Source organism: Callithrix jacchus, chromosome 21 (genome assembly GCF_049354715.1).
Source record: "Callithrix jacchus isolate 240 chromosome 21, calJac240_pri, whole genome shotgun sequence".
In the NCBI taxonomy this organism is placed as follows: domain Eukaryota; kingdom Metazoa; phylum Chordata; class Mammalia; order Primates; family Cebidae; genus Callithrix; species Callithrix jacchus.
This window is the reverse complement of record NC_133522.1, coordinates 2772876-2789381: the sequence shown is the minus strand read 5'-3', so window position 1 is coordinate 2789381 and position 16506 is coordinate 2772876. Positions and strand designations below refer to the sequence as shown.

The following is a 16506-nucleotide window of genomic DNA, read 5'->3' as shown; positions in this document are numbered from 1 at the left end:
AATATGTGACATGATACAAAGTATCTTGGGGCAATGTAGCAGACACTGTTAACGTCATGACCTGTATCAGCTCTGGTCACGTGGATTCACCTGCACCGATGGTCCCAAGTAACCAGCAGGCTGTGAGCTTCATTTGAAACCCCTTGCCTGCATGTTTTTCAGCACTTTGCAAGTTTGTTCCACCTACCACTATAGACGCAAGGTGGAAACCGAGGAAATCGACATACCCACATGAGAAGAAGCCCTCAACTAGTAGGGGCTGGTATTTACAGAATAATGCCAGCTTCCTGTTTTCTGGTGGGGTGATTGTGATGTGTGTTCCACGCAGTTTCTCAAAGTGTTTCCGGCACGATTGAGTCCCTGTTTCCCACAGTGGTGAAATGCTCACTGACGCACGCTTTTCCTTTCTTTAATGCCTAACCTTCCCCACTCACTCACTGGTGCCACTCACTGGTGCTTCCTGGGATTGCCTCTCGAATGAACAAACTGCATATCGGTTTTTGTCTCAACATCCTCCTTCCGTGGGAGGTTTGGCAAGGTGGGGGAGTGAATGGATTGCAAATTAAGAGTTACCAGAGTGGCGTTAGAGAACAGTTCTTCAGAATGAGCTTTAAAAATTGTGTCACCCCTTGGTCAGATGTCAACAAGGATCATACTGTTGGTATAAATAGGATGGTGACAACCGCTGGCATGGTGCTAATCTGTGGCATGACGTAGCTTCCCAATTATTAAGATGCTTTAGATAAATGGGAATGGAACACACGTGCAAAGACTCTGGTTTATGCAAATGCCCCCACACTTGAAAGATATGAGACAGTAATAATTAAATAATTGTGTACGCTGGCGTGTGCTGCAAGAGCCTTAACTAGAAATAACAGACAGGCTATGAGCTAGCCTCCTGCTGGGGAAAGAGATCAACAAACATTTCTTGGAAGAAATGAATATGTATTAAGCTGCTAAATGGAGCTGACAAAAACATTGCTTGTAGTAAAAGTGAGACATCAGTGCACGAGGAGAAAACTGCACACTAGGAAACTGTAGGCTAGAGCGAGCGACTTCTGACAAATCTAGGCAAGTGAGGTGTCCAAGACCAGGTCAGTGTGGCTTTTATATGCCACTTTAAGAAGCTTGGACTTATCCCAGGGATAACATGGACTGATTCCTGCAGTCTTTCTCAATTCTACTGAATAATAAATGATTTGACTGTTTTCTCAATTTTTTTAAGGATAGTACATAAATTGTATCATTCTAGATACACAGAAAAGCAGTTCATTCATTATGTTTAGTGCTTGTCTGAGGACATTAGGACTTATTCCTCTGTAAGAATTTTATTTGAGAAAGGATAAAGGGTTTCATAATGGAGAGTACCACAGCCTTGGTTTTAAAATTACCACTCCTCACTTACACCTGTAGTCTATGAAATAAAAATAAAATTGAATGGGACAACACACTTCCCCCTCCCTCATGTTCACAAAGTAAATCAAACCAGATTACCTGAAACAAAATATTAGACTTCTTGGCAAAAATACCTTAAACATCTTATGAATGATTACTGAACTGCATAAAATAGGAGAGCTCCGATCTGCTATTCCCTTTGAATTATGCATGTCATCTCCAAAGCAGCAACTCATACAAAAAATATGGTTTCATAAAATACGTTTAAATTCAGTACTGCAAAATCAAATGTTTGGTTCCAAATTGAAAAATTAGTATTTGTTTTCCTTACAATCTGTGCAACATGTCTTAGTCCACTCAGGTAACTATAACAGAATACCATAGACGTGGTGATTTAAAAACAACATAATTCTAATTCTTACATTTCTGGAGGCTGAGAAATCTGAGATCAAGGTATCAACAGGTTCCATGGGTAGTGAGGGCCTGCTTCCTATCTCACAGACTGTTAGTTTCTCCCTGTATCTTCACAAAGCAGAAGGGAAGAGCTTTGGTACCTTCAGTTCCTTGTAAGGGCGTTACTCCCCTTCAAGAAGACTCCCCGGTAAGACCACTTCCAGAAGCTTTACCTCCAAATACCATCACTCAGGTTTATTGTTCAAAAATAAATTTGAGGGGGAAACAGATACTCAGCCTACAGCACAATGTGAGAAATTTGGGTTTTTGTTTCATTTCTGCATTTGTAAATGTCTACACGAATGGGTTAGCAAGAAACTTTGAAAAACAGGATGCCATTGTTGTTAAAAAAGATTTTATTTTAGATGTGAATGTTGAAGATCCTATGACTGAATTTATAACCTATCACAGTAAGTCAACAAGTGAATGCTTTTTCTCTGTGTCCCTGGTTCTATGATAGTTATTTAAACGTTATGATGAAATAATACATCAAATAAATTTATAGCTTCATGTAAAAGAAAATGTATAAGCAACACATAGTTATTTATAATTCAAAATTTAATTATAGTTTCACAAACTAATAAGGAATTTTTCTGATTCACACTAGAAATAAATTGGATGTAATATCATATTTATATAAATATAAGGTAAACTTTTTTCAGTTATTTAAGAAATTAAATAAAACATAGAGCTCTAATTATTCCATGTTGTGTTGATATGTTAGTTTTGCTGCCAGAAAAATATAGTAATCCAAAACCTCAATGTCTTAAATCGGGAAAGGTTTTTTTTTCTCATCTACACTAAATGTTTGATGCAAAAGAGCTGGGAAATGGCAAGGAACAATGCTCCATGTAGTTATTCATAAATTTAGGTTTGCTGGGGTTCAACAATATTATTGCCTTTTGCTGCAGCTCAGAAAGAGAATATCGTTAAGCTTCGCCTATTGTTCTATAATTCCGCCTACAAATGACACCTACTAATTTTTTCCACAATCTATTGGCTTGAAATAGTCACACATTCAAACCATGCTTTAAGAAAGCTTAGAATTTTAATATTCCTTGTGCTGAAGAAGAGAGAACCTCTGGAGAGCCTAAGCATTAGTAAGATTGAATACATACTCCCTGTTCCTGAGGACTGTAATTCAATTATCCAATTTTAATGTGGAAACAATAAATATCATGTCATTGTCACTATAATGAATTAAAGCAATTTATTTAAATCTCACGCCTTGAAGCACTGTTATATAATAAATCTATTTTCTTATCGCCTATTCACAGCCTATTCACAGCCATTCACAGAGGTGCTGTTGGAACAAGCTGATCTTGTCACGAGCACCTTGAATTTCTGCAAGCAGTTCCGTCAAGAAGCTGCAAAATACATTTCTTCAGACTGGTGAGTAACTCACAGACTCAGATTTGCCTGGGATTTAGCAAAATATTCTGAATTAAAATACACAAGTCAAATCATGTTTACTAACTATAAGGTAATGAAATGCTTGGATTTTCAGAATAAATTTGGTTTTTATAACTCAGCACCATTGTTCCAACTGCTAGTTCTCTCCACTTCACCTATTATTTAGTATTCTCTAATTTTATATTTCCCATTTATTATCTACTTAAGAAATACAATAAATAGAGCATGTTGACAGGTCTGAATATATAAAAATATATGCTGTAAATTAATTCACTGATGATGTACAGTTTAAAAGTCTAACTTGATTGTCTAAGAATTTTAATTTCTCTGTCCTCATGATAGAATGGACAAAGAAACAAATAAACAGATTAAGTTAATGAGCCAAAAGTCAATAGCAACTGTCATTTCTGATTGGCAAGATTAAGGTATTTCTTATATTTTGGGAGGTTTTGGTATTTCATTTATTTATCGTATTTTGAGACAGGGCCTCACTCTGTCCTTCAGGATAGGGTGCAGCGGTGCCACGACAGTTCACTACAGCCTCCATCTTCTGGGTTCAAGTGATCCTCTTGCTCAGCCCCCCAATAGCTAGAAATAAAAGCGTGCATCACCAAACAAGCTAATTTTTGTATTTTTTGTAGAGACTGGGTTTTTTCATGTTGTCCAGTCTGGTCTCAAACTCCTGAACTCAAGCAATCCACCCACCTTGATCTCTCAAAGTTTTGGGACTACAGGTGTGAACCACCACACCTGGTCTCTCTTATTTTTTGACAATTAATATCCTTTTCTCAGTATAATTCTGGAAAACATCTAGACACATTATGTAAAATCCTATGTGAAGTTATCAGAAATTCTAAATTAAAAAAAGTAGTAATGAGAAACTGAAGACAAACTTTCTGTCTGTATATACTCCATTTATGAATTGTTTCAACTTTGAGAAATTACAACTTTTCAACTCACGAGTACATTCTCTTGAAATATATTTATAGACATGGTAGTTTTCCATCAATATGCGGATACTCCTTTCTCAGAAAGAATTTTTGGATGTATAATCTTTCAAAATGAAGACAATATTTTCTATTTTCCCTTCCCTCATTTATGACGATTGCTGACAAATGCAAGCTGGAATGTGTCTGTACCTGGAAAGCTGCTCTTTTCTTCTTCCTCACCCTTTTCTTCACGCCCTTCCTTCCCAACCTCAACCACACTATCAGGAACTCAGTTTCTCACTGTGAAGCAGACAGTCTGAAAGAGCCTCAGCCTGTAAGGATTTTATGGAACAGAATGATCACATAAATTATTCAATTATTTTTGAGAGAAACAGGCACCTGCCTGCATTAAGCTACTGTCACTTTATGTTTTCTGTGAATTTGGGCTAAATATAATCTTACCTTGATATATAATACCTCAAAAAAAATATTGTTGAAATTAAATAAGATTTTTTATGTGTTTAACATGGTGACTCTTTAGCTGATAAATATTTTGTACATTTTCTCTATTATTTCTTTTTTCATGGTTATTCAAAACTATTCGTGTATGTTTAAGAAAAAGAAGTCAATTCAGTATGTATTTGTTGATTAATTCTCTTTCCAAGACTTTGAAACAAAGATCAGAAAGCCAAACTTCTGCTGGGCTACAGGTAAATACTGAAATAATTAGAAGAAAATAAAAACATATGCAACTTTGCACTTATCAGTGAGAAAACTATGTATGATACCAATTAAAAAGCAATTTAGGAAGTCATTATTTCATAGAAAATCTGTATGTAGATTAAAGTCTAGGTCACCCATTTTACAATGAAGCACTTCATCAGGTTTATAGCTCCCTTTGGACTGATTCCAGAACTTTACATTTGGAAACATTTACTTCTAAACCTCAATTTCGTTTTATTTACAAACTATTAAATTACATATAGCTTTCACATTCAAATTCAATTATTGAAGATTCTTCTTTGAAAAACTTTATATCAATAAATTTACTCAAGTATTTTTCTTCTAAAAGATTGATTTCAAATGATTACAACTATTGTCCCAGATCTGTTAGTAAAAATGTATCGATCCTCAAAGTTGTATCTTTTAAGTGATATTTGCTGAATGTTATTATATAATTGGTCTTTCATGGCCTTGTACTTTTATAGCTCCTAATGCCCACAAAAGTCAGAGAATGCAGTTTGAATCTTGGTTTCATTTCCATTTAGCATCATGTTTATTGATAGTAAATGCTCAATACTTATTTATTATAGGACCACCAGCTGTTTTTTTTAATTAAGCAAATTGCGCCAAGACTTGCTCCTTATTAAAATTCCAAATTTATGATATTCAGGTCAATGAACATATTTATTCCATTTGAAATTACATATTTGTAAGCAAATCTTTTTTTTTTTTTTTTTTTTGAGACGGAGTTTCGCTCTTGTTACCCAGGCTGGAGTGCAATGGCGCGATCTCGGCTCACCGCAACCTCCGCCTCCTGGGTTCAGCCACCTGAGTAGCTGGGATTACAGGCACGCGCCACCATGCCCAGCTAATTTTTTGTATTTTTGGTAGAGACGGGGTTTCACCATGTTGACCAGGACGGTCTTGATCTCTTGACCTCGTGATCCACCCGCCTCGGCCTCCCAAAGTGCTGGGATTACAGGCGCAAATCTTTTAAAGTAATTACCCAAGCAAAAGAAATTATCAGGTTAGGTGAGATATTATACCTTTCTATTAACCCTTAACTAAACACTTGTAGCTAATATTAACCGATATTACAGACTATTTTTAGCTTTTAAATTCAAATTCAAATATCAAAGATTATTTTCAAACGAAACTATTTTATTGAAGTTATTACAATTCATAATGTTATAAATGTATAATAAAATATACAATGATAAAATATAATATGTATATTTTGACCTAAAAGATACTAAAAGTATTTGAGTTCTTTTTTCTGCTAAGAATACTTATGTGCAAAGCAACAAAAAAATTGTATGATACATATACAAATAATAAAATATCCAATAATCTTAAATCATTTTGTTCCAGTTAGTTTGGTGATTTTTATGAGTAAATTGAATTAGACATCTGTTAATTACCTATCCAGGAAAGTTCTTGAAAGTTTATGAATCTTTCAAGGTTCCTCAGGCAATATTTAAGGATTAACCTATTTTTTAAGTCTTAGAAAGAAGCATTAAACATTTCCCCTCAGCATTCTGGGACTGAAAAAATGCAAATACTAAAAAAGTACACCAAAATGCATAGATAATATATATGTGCATAATAAAAATTAGCAAACTATATTCATATATATTCCTGTCAATTCCATCACAAATTGTTATATCATATCTTCAGCAAAATTAAAAATGCCACTACTTTTTTGCTACTGATCTGTCTGACTCATATTTTGAGAGAGTTCAGAGACCAATTAAAAGGCTACTTCCATTTTTAGTTGGATTACATACAACAGTGTATCAAAGTCACAACAGTGTATCAGAGTTGACATCGAGTATTAACTCTGTTTACTGAACAAAATCTATGCTTCTTTCTTCCAAAATTCATAGGTTGCTGAGAATAAAGGTTAATCTGGCACCACATGATACTTAGAAATGTCCTATTACAATGAAGAAAAAAATATTAAATGAAACATTAAATTAAATGTTTCTAATATTAAATAGAAACATATTAAATATGTTTCTGTCTTCGACCATTTTGTACTGTCATAACAGAATGCCTAGAACTGGATAGTTATGTAAAGGCAGAGATTTATTCCTCACAGTTCTGGATGCTGGGAGGCCCAATGTCTAGGAGCCTACATCTGGCGAGAGCTTTCTGCATCATCCCATGAGGGAGGGTGGGAGGACAAGAAAGCATGTGCGACACAGAGGGGGAGCAGGGCTGAACTCATTCTTTTAGTGGGATCAAGCCCACTTCCACCATGACCCGCATTCATCCATTCATGTCACCTCTTAACTCTAACCTCTCAACACTGGTGCAGTGGTAATTATGTTTCTAACACATAAACTTTCTGGGACACGTTTAAACAACAACAATTTCCAACTGCTTCTTTGAAAATAAATTCAAAACAGCTACAGGAAATAACTGTGAGACGTAAAGAAAAAAATGAATGATAATATGTAGGTAAAAAAGAATATGTCTTCTAGTCAAATAGAATAAAAAGAATGATTAATAAATACATTCCATAGACATTATATATCCCATTTTAAGATAATGTTAAAACTGAAATTATAAGAGATAAAATAAATGGAAGGAGAAACAAAGTCTCATTTGTTGGATCCTTTCCTAAAAAATGCCTATGTAATTCCTTCTATTCTTTTAAAATACCCTCACACATAAGGAAAATGGGACGGCCAGAGCTTTCGTGTCCCCAAAATATCATGCATTGAAGACTTAATCCCCAATGAAACAACGTTGAGAGGTGGAAACTTTAAGAGGTGATTAGGTCATGAGGGCCCTTCCCTCAGGAATACATCAACGTAATTACATTGGGGGTGGGCTGGTTATAACAGCCAGTTCTGCCTCCTCTTGCTCTCTCTGGCTCTCTCTCGCCCATGTGATATGCCTTCTGCCATCTTAAGACAGAGAAGAATCACCGTCATCAAATGCCAACACCATGTGCTTGGACTTCCTACGCTCCAGAACAGCAGGCCAAATAAATTTCTATTCATTGTAAGGAAAGTATTATGGTCCATTACCCAGTGCGCTGTTATAGCAGCACAAAAGGAACTAAGACAGGGGCCAAGAAAATTAGTGACCTGGGGGGGGGGTCTTTGTAATTCTAAAAGTTAGAAACTGATCACAATCCCAATTCATGCTGTTTTAAGCATACTGCTGTATTCCTGTGACACTGCACAGAGTGCATTATGTGAATACTATCTAAACTAAAAAGAAAGCATTATTATTACTTACTCTTTTTTATTTTACTTTACGTTCTGGGTTACATGTGCAGAATGTGCAGGTTTGTTACACATGTGTACATGTGCCATGGTGGTTTGATGCACTTATCAACACATCATCTAGGTTTTAATCCCTGCATGAATTAGGCATTTGTCCTAATTCTCTCCTTTCCCTTGCTCACACCCCCCAACAGGCCTTGGTGTGCAACATTCCCCTCCCTGTGTCCATATGTTCTCACTGTTCAACTCCCACTTATGAGTGAGAACATGTGGTGTTTGGTTTTCTGCTCCCGTGTTACTTTGCTGAGAATGAGGGCTCTCAGCTTCATCCATCTTCCTGCAAAGGCGATGAGTGCATTCTTTTTTATGGCTACATAATATTCCATGGTGTAAATGTGTCACATTTTCTTTACCTAGTCTAGTATTGATGGGCATTTGAGTTGGTTCCAAGTTTTTACTATTGTTAATAGTAAAAACATACACATATGTGTAATATGTGTAATACACATATGTGTGCATATGTCTTTATACTTGCATGATTTATAATCCTTTGGTTATATATCCAGTAATGGGATTGCTGGATCAAATGGCATTTCATGTTCTAGATCCTTGAGGAATCACCACACTGTCTTCCACAATGGTTGAACTAATTTACACTCCCACCAACAGTGTAAAAGCGTTCCTATTTCTCCACAGCCTTGCCAGCATCTATTGTTTCCTGATATTTTAATAATCGCCGTTCTGGCTACTGTGAGATGATATCGCATTGTGGTTTTGATGTGCATTTCTCTAATGACTAGTGATGATGCATCCAATTTTTAAAGATGAAACAGTCCCAAACGGCCTGACTCATCAGAGTTTGTCGACATGAATAGTTGAGGATTTTTAAACTCTTTAACTCTTCCTCTCTAGCTTTGAGATTTTCCTTTTTGACATATGATTTAAATTGGAAATAAAATATTTTATATACCTTATTTCAATGGATTTGCAAATGAAATGATTTTAAATTTGTTTTTGCTAGAAGGCATTATCTCTTTATTAGCCTCCAGCTGGGAAAACATCATGCATATTGATAAAATTATTATTAAAAAATAAAAACATGATAATGTTCAAATGTTGATGCCAGTAAATTTTTGTTTATTGTATTCCAAAGATAATAATAAAATTTATTTCTTACAGATATTGTCATGAATATCTGAGAACAAGATAAGCCATTTGTTTTATAGGATAGTTTTTACTATTCCTTAATAAAAATTGTAAAAGTTGACATTTGGAGCATAAATCTTCCAGAGTAACTCTTGATTCTTATTCACAACCATCTGAACTTTTTTTATGTCAACTTTCCGCATTTGTTTTATTGTATATGTTGCCATAGATAGACTCTCAATATGTGATGACAACTTTATTCTCTGTTTAAACTGGAAAGAACAATGTTTCTTTATAATCAATGAGATCTACTGCTAGCTAAGCTGTATAACCTTGGCTATGATTGGGCTTAGCAGTTGACTGATAGCCTGGCCTGACTGATATATCATAGCCTAACTGTTAGAACAGGGGAGGGAGAAATTATAAAAACAAACTTACCTATGTTCTTACATGGGGCTAGTTTATTTTAGCTAAAATCCTCCTCCTTCCTTTTAAATTAAACTGTACGATTTAAAATTTAATCTTTAAGACTAGAGACAGCTCTTATAAGTAATAATATAAAACGATTCCCTCAGCATTAAGGATTAATTATTATAGTCCCCTTTAATTCTACTCCTTCTTTTTGTGGGGATTTCTCTTATTCCTCTTCAATGGTTTATTCTTCTGCATGAAATGTGAAAGTTCACGTAGTCTCCTCAGCTCCACAGAGATCACATTTACTTATTACGTTTTCTTTACTTTTGGAATAAATAGCTATTTTTTCAAATAATTTTTCGCCTATGCCTGTTTATATTGTTAGCTCATTGAATACAAACAGTTTAAGAAAGTTAACATATGTAATACTACTGTACTAAGATAACTACAATTAACATTTTAGTGACAATTCATATATATTTATGTATGTACGTGTGTGTGTATCTGTGTGTGTGTGTGTGTATATATATATATATATATATATATATATATATATTTTTTTTTTTTTTTTTGAAATGGAGTTTCATCTTTGTTGCCGAGACTGGAGTGCACTGTTGCGATCTCAGCTCACTGCAACCTCCACTGCTCAGGTTCAAGTGGTTCTCCTGCCTCAGCCTGTAGATCAGCTGGGATTACAGGTGCCAGCCACCACACCCAGCTAATTTTTTTGTATTTTTAGTAGAGGTCGGGTTGCACCATGTTGGCCAGGCTGGTCTTGAACTCCTTGCTTCAGGTAATCCACTTGCCTTGCCCTCCCAAGTGCTGGGATTACATTGCACCCAGCCCATATGTTTTTAATGTATATGAGCACGTGCATGATTGTGTGTTTAAATATTTGAATCTGAAGCCAATCTGCTTATAATATTGTAGTAATATGTATATGTCTCTAGGCATTTTTGTCACTTTTTACTTTATAAAAATGAGATCATTTTGGCTTCATGGCACTGTGCAGCCATTAGTGGCTGTGTAATATTTACTAAGTGAATGAATCAGAATTTATTCAAGCATCTGTGGTTGGGTAAGCATTCACTGTGTTGCAGGATTTTGTCTTGATCAATAAAACAGCAAACTCATTGTTTTATATATATTCATATGGTTTGGTGGTTATAAATGTATGAAAAAGTTCATAAGTGGGCTTTTGGGATAAAAAATATAAGGATTTATAATTTAATAAATATTGTGCTAGTAAGGTATGTTTATTAATTTTTGTTATTCCATCCAACATTAAGTAATTTAATTTTATTCATTTTTGCCCCAAATTTCTTAATTTATTATTTTTGCCTATTAAGTGAAAAATAACATCTCATTTTTTTCTTTAGTATGCAATTCACTGAATATTGTTGATTTTACTGAAATGCTTATTGATATATTTTCCAGTGTTTCTACTACTCATTGTCTTTTTCTTATTAATTTTTGTGGATTTGTTGTAAAGCACAGATATTATTCCTTTATTTTTTATATTTTCTGAAAATATTTTGCACATTTTCTGAATAATTGTGTAGCATATATTTATAAATAATTTTGATTTTTGTCAAATACTGCCTTTTGAATTCTATGTATTAAATTATTAGTGCTAAAACATTGAGATGCGTATTTTATACTAAATCATTTAATTAAATTTGAAAATTGAAAGTGTTTATGTAAAATTTTGATTTTATTTGTGGTTCACTGTAGAAGTGATTTCTTTCCCTGTAATTAATCAGTAGTGATGATCCCATTTATTGCTAAACATACTTTATCCCACTCAACTGAAATGCCAACCTGGTAAATATTAAATACCTATTAATAAACAGACCAAACACTGGGCTCTTTTTTATATTCCTTATTTTTCTCTCCACAGAGCAATACATTCATATTTTCTTTGGCATATTTCATGTTGTATATAATATTTTTAAGCATCCCACGCTTCAACTTTCACATTAGGTTATTAGATATTAGGTATTTCTCCTTTCATGTAAAATATAATGTTTTATTAAAATATAAGGGAAGCCATTTCTTGTGTTCATTTTTGAAATAAAATACAATTATTATATGTAACTTACAAGTATTCACAATTTACTTGTCATTCCATATAAAATATTTATAGACTTTATTTATTTGGAAATTCTAGACAGAAAGTATATGGCTATTGCTACCATAAGTGAGGTTTTTAGAGTATATACTCCTGAGTTCTGCTGTGCAGCTTCACATCGATACAACTCCTGAAAGCATCTAAGGTGATGAGTCGGCTCAGCCCTATGCAATGTGAATCACCAAGTTTCAAATATCACATGTTAGAAAGATTCTAAAGATGGAAGAAACTGTGGGTCTGAAATGTGATAATGAATGATTCACTAATGGTAAAATAAAAATCATGCCTTGTGCTCATGAATACATAGGCTGGCATCTAAATAGAGTATTCTGAATGTTTATAGTAAGTAAATAGGCATTTCACTGGTCACTCAGCTTAGAATTTTCCTAAGAAAGCAATTATTTTTTCAAGTATTTTGTGGAAATTATATTAAATTTATCTTAATCAGTAGAATAAGTTAGAGATCTCCTTCATGGTTTCTTCTATATAACACACAAATACTGGTCCAATATTTGTTGGATCATTGGAGCAAACTCAGATCAGGATTGACTAAAAAGACTACATTTTTTTTTTTTTCTTTTTTTGAGACAGAGTTTCGCTCTTGTTACCCAGGCTGGAGTGCAATGGTGTGATCTCGGCTCACTGCAACCTCCGCCTCCTGGGTTCAGGCAATTCTCCTGCTTCAGCCTCCTGAGTAGCTGGGACTACAGGCATGTGCCACCATGCCCAGCTAATTTTTTGTATTTTTAGTAGAGACGGGGTTTCACCATGTTGACCAGGATGGTCTCGATTTCTTGACCTTGTGATCCACCCGCCTCGGCCTCCCAAAGTGCTGGGATTACAGGCATGAGCCACTGCGCCCAGCCAAGACTACACTTTTTAAAACTTTCTCTGTGTCTTATTTGAATAAAAAATTAGAACAATTATTCATTAAATAACTTTTTACTCTTTGATAATCTATATTCACAGAAATATTCCATTGATTCCCTACCCTAGTATCTAAAGACATTGGTATAGTTTTAATTTTTTGTTTTCATTTCCTCCTCATTAAGAAACTGGTGATTGGCCAGGCGTGGTGGCTCACACCTGTCATCCTAGCACTTTGGGAGGCCGAGGTGGGTGAATCACCTGAGGTCAGGAGTTCAAGACCAGCCTGGCCATAATGGTGAAACATCATCTTTAAAAAAAAGAAAAAATAATTTTTCAGAATTAAAAAAAAAAGAAAGAAACTGGTGAAAATCTTAAAACTTCATAAGGGTTGTGAAGAGTCACTGGTCTAATCAAATCCAGATTTTTCTTCACTTTTATAACCCACACTTTGAAAAATATCTGTTTTTGTGTCCCATAAAATATTTATTTCTTGACTTTAAATTACAATGGTCTGGAATTGTTTTATAAAGAAGAACATTTCTGTATTAGTAAATGTTCCATTCCATTATGGTTTAAGTTTTATTAACAAGCTGATTTCTGAAATGTAAAAGGTATTTTTTTTATTTTTAATTTTAGGCTCAGGGGTACATGAGCAGGTTTCTTATATAGGTAAATTGTGTGTCACGGGGGTCTGGTGTACAGATTATTTTGTCTTCCAGGTAATAAGCATAGTAGCCAATAGGTGGTTTTTCAATCCACACACTCCTCCCACCCTCCACTGTTCAGTAGGCCCTGATGTCTGTTGTTCCCTTCTCTGTGTCCATGTGTATTCAATGTTTAGCTCCCACTTACAGGTGAGGGCATCTGGCATTTGGTTTCCTTTTCCTGCATTTGCTCACTCATTTAACAGACTCCAGCTCCACTCATGTTGTAGCAAATGACATCAACTTATTTTTCATAGCTGTGTAATATCCCACAGTGTGTATGTACTGCCTTCTATTTATCCAGTGTATTATTGATGGGCATTTAAGATGAATCCATACCTTTGCTATTGTAAATGGTACTGTGATGAATATACATGTGTATGTGTCTTTATGGTAGACCAATTTATATTCCTTTGGGTATATTTCCAATAGTGGGATTGCTGGGTTGAATGTAGTTGTGTTTTAAGTTGTTTGAGAAATCATCCACTGCTTTTCACAATGGCTGAACTAATTTATATTCCCACCTGCAGCATATAAGCATTGAGTTTTCTCCACCATCTCACAAGCCTTTATTATTTTTTGACTATTGATAATAACCAATCTGACCTCTGTGAGATGTATCTCATTGTGTTTCTGACTTATATTTCTCTAATGTTAGTGATGTTGAGCATTTTTCTGTGCTTGTTGATTTCTCTAATGGTAGTGGTATTGAGCATTTTTCTGTGCTTGTTGATTTCTCTAATGGTAGTGGTATTGAGCATTTTTCTGTGCTTGTTGATTTCTCTAATGGTAGTGGCATTGAGCATTTTTCTGTGCTTGTTGATTTCTCTAATGTTAGTGATGTTGAGCATTTTTCTGTGCTTGTTGATTTCACTAATGGTAGTGATGTTGAGCATTTTTCTGTGCTTGTTGATTTCACTAATGGTAGTGGTATTGAGCATTTTTATGTGCTTGTTGATTTCTCTAACGGTAGTGGTATTGAGCATTTTTCTGTGCTTGTTGATTTCTCTAATGGTAGTGGTATTGAGCATTTTTCTGTGCTTGTTGATTTCTCTAACAGTAGTGGTATTGAGCATTTTTCTGTGCTTGTTGATTTCTCTAATGGTAGTGGTATTGAGCATTTTTCTGTGCTTGTTGATTTCTCTAATGGTAGTGGTATTGAGCATTTTTCTGTGCTTGTTGATTTCACTAATGGTAGTGGTATTGAGCATTTTTCCGTGCTTGTTGATTTCTCTAATGGTAGTGGTATTGAGCATTTTTCTGTGCTTGTTGATTTCTCTAACGGTAGTGGTATTGAGCATTTTTATGTGTTTCTTGGCCATATGCATGTTCTTTTGAAAAGTGTCTGTTCACGTTCTTCCCCACTTTGTAATGAGTGTGTTTGCTTTATCCTCGTGAATTTGTTTAAGGCCTGTATAGATTCTGAATGTCAGGTCTTTCTTGGATGCTTAGATTGCACATGTACTCTCCCATTCTGTAGGTTGTCCATTTACTCCGTTGATAGTTCCTTTTGCTCTGAAATGGCTCTTTAGTTTAATTAGATCTCATTTGTCAATTTTGTATTTTGTTAAAATTACTTCCGGCATCATTGTCACAAAATCTTTGCCAGGGCCTGTGTTCAGAATGGAATTTCCTAGGTTTTCTTCCAGGTAGAAACAAACAGCGCCATGCTGTTTGATTACTATAGCTTTGTAGTATGGTTTGAAGTAGGGCACTGCGATGCCTCCAGCTCTCTTCTTTTTGGTTGAGACTGCTTTGGCTATTTAGACTCTTTTTTGGCTTCATATTAATTTTAAAATAGTTTTTATAATGCTGTGAAAAACATCCTTGGCAGTTTGATAGGAATAGCATTGAATCTGTAAATTGCTTTGAAGAGTATGGCCATTTTAATAATGACGATTCTTCCTATCCATGAGCACGGAATGTTTTTCCATTTGCTTGGGTTATCTCTAACTTCCTTGAGCAGTGTTTGGTAATTTGCATTGTAAATATCTGGTTAGCTATATTTCTAAGTATTTTATCCCTTTAATGGCCACTGTGAATAGGATCGTGTTCTTAATTTGGCTCTTGGCTTGGATGCTATTGGTGTATAGAAACACTACTGATTTTGTACATTTTGTATCCTGAAACTGTGCTGAAGTTGTTTATCCAATCTAGGAGCTTTGAGGCAGAGACTGGGATTTTCTGTGTGTAGAATTATATCATCTGCAAACAGGGATCATTTGACTTACTCCTTTTCTATTTGGATGCCTTTTATTTCTCTTGCCTGATTTCTCTGGCTAGGACTTTGAGTGCTATTTTGAATAGGAGTGGCAACAGTGGGCAACCTTGTCTTGTTCCAGTTCTCTGGTGGAATCCTTCCACCTTTCACCCATTCAGTATGATGTTGCATGTGGTTTTGTCATAGATAGCTCCTACTATTTTGAGGTATGTTCCTTCAATGCCTGGATTGTAGAGGGATTTTAACATGAAATGATACTGAATTTTATCGAAAACATTCATGCCTCTATTGAGAGTATCATGTAGTTTTGTTTATATGATTAATTACACATATATTGATTTTTATATGATGAACCAACTTTGCCTCCCAGGGATAAATCCTTCTAGATTGTGGTGGATCAACTTTTTCTGTGCTGCTGGATTTTGCGTGTTAATATTTTTTATGATTTTTACCTCTGTGTTCATCAAGAATATTGGCCTAAAATTTTCTTTTATTGTTCTCTCTGCCAGGTTTTGGTATCAGAATAATCCTGGCCTCTTACAATGAGTTAGGGAGGAGTTCCTCCTCCTCAGTTTTTTGGAATAGTTCAGTAGGAATGATATCAGCTTATATGTATGTATGTATATATATATATATCTTGCAGAATTTAGTTGTGAGTCCATCTGGTCCAACGCTTATTCTGACTGATAGGCTTTTATTACTCAATTTCAGAACCTCTTATTGGTCTGTTCAGAGCTTCAATTTCTTCCTGGTTCAATCACCGGAGGTTGTATGTCTCCAGGAATTTATCAAATTTTGTAAGAGTTCTAGTTTGTGTGACAGGGGTGTTCATAATAGTCTCTGAGGTTTTTTGTATTTCTTTGGGGCC

The 16506-nt window shown here is 34.9% G+C and overlaps 1 long non-coding RNA gene across 1 annotated transcript in view; it reads left to right on the top strand.

Moving 5' to 3' along the window:
• The first annotated feature begins 2898 nt into the window (after positions 1-2898).
• LOC118149901 (uncharacterized) overlaps positions 2899-16506 on the top strand; it is a 56722-nt gene continuing 43114 nt past the window's right edge. The window contains exons 1-2 of the long non-coding RNA XR_013530626.1: positions 2899-2948; positions 3126-3240. This is a non-coding gene — a long non-coding RNA (uncharacterized LOC118149901). The remainder of the gene's footprint in view (positions 2949-3125; positions 3241-16506) is intronic.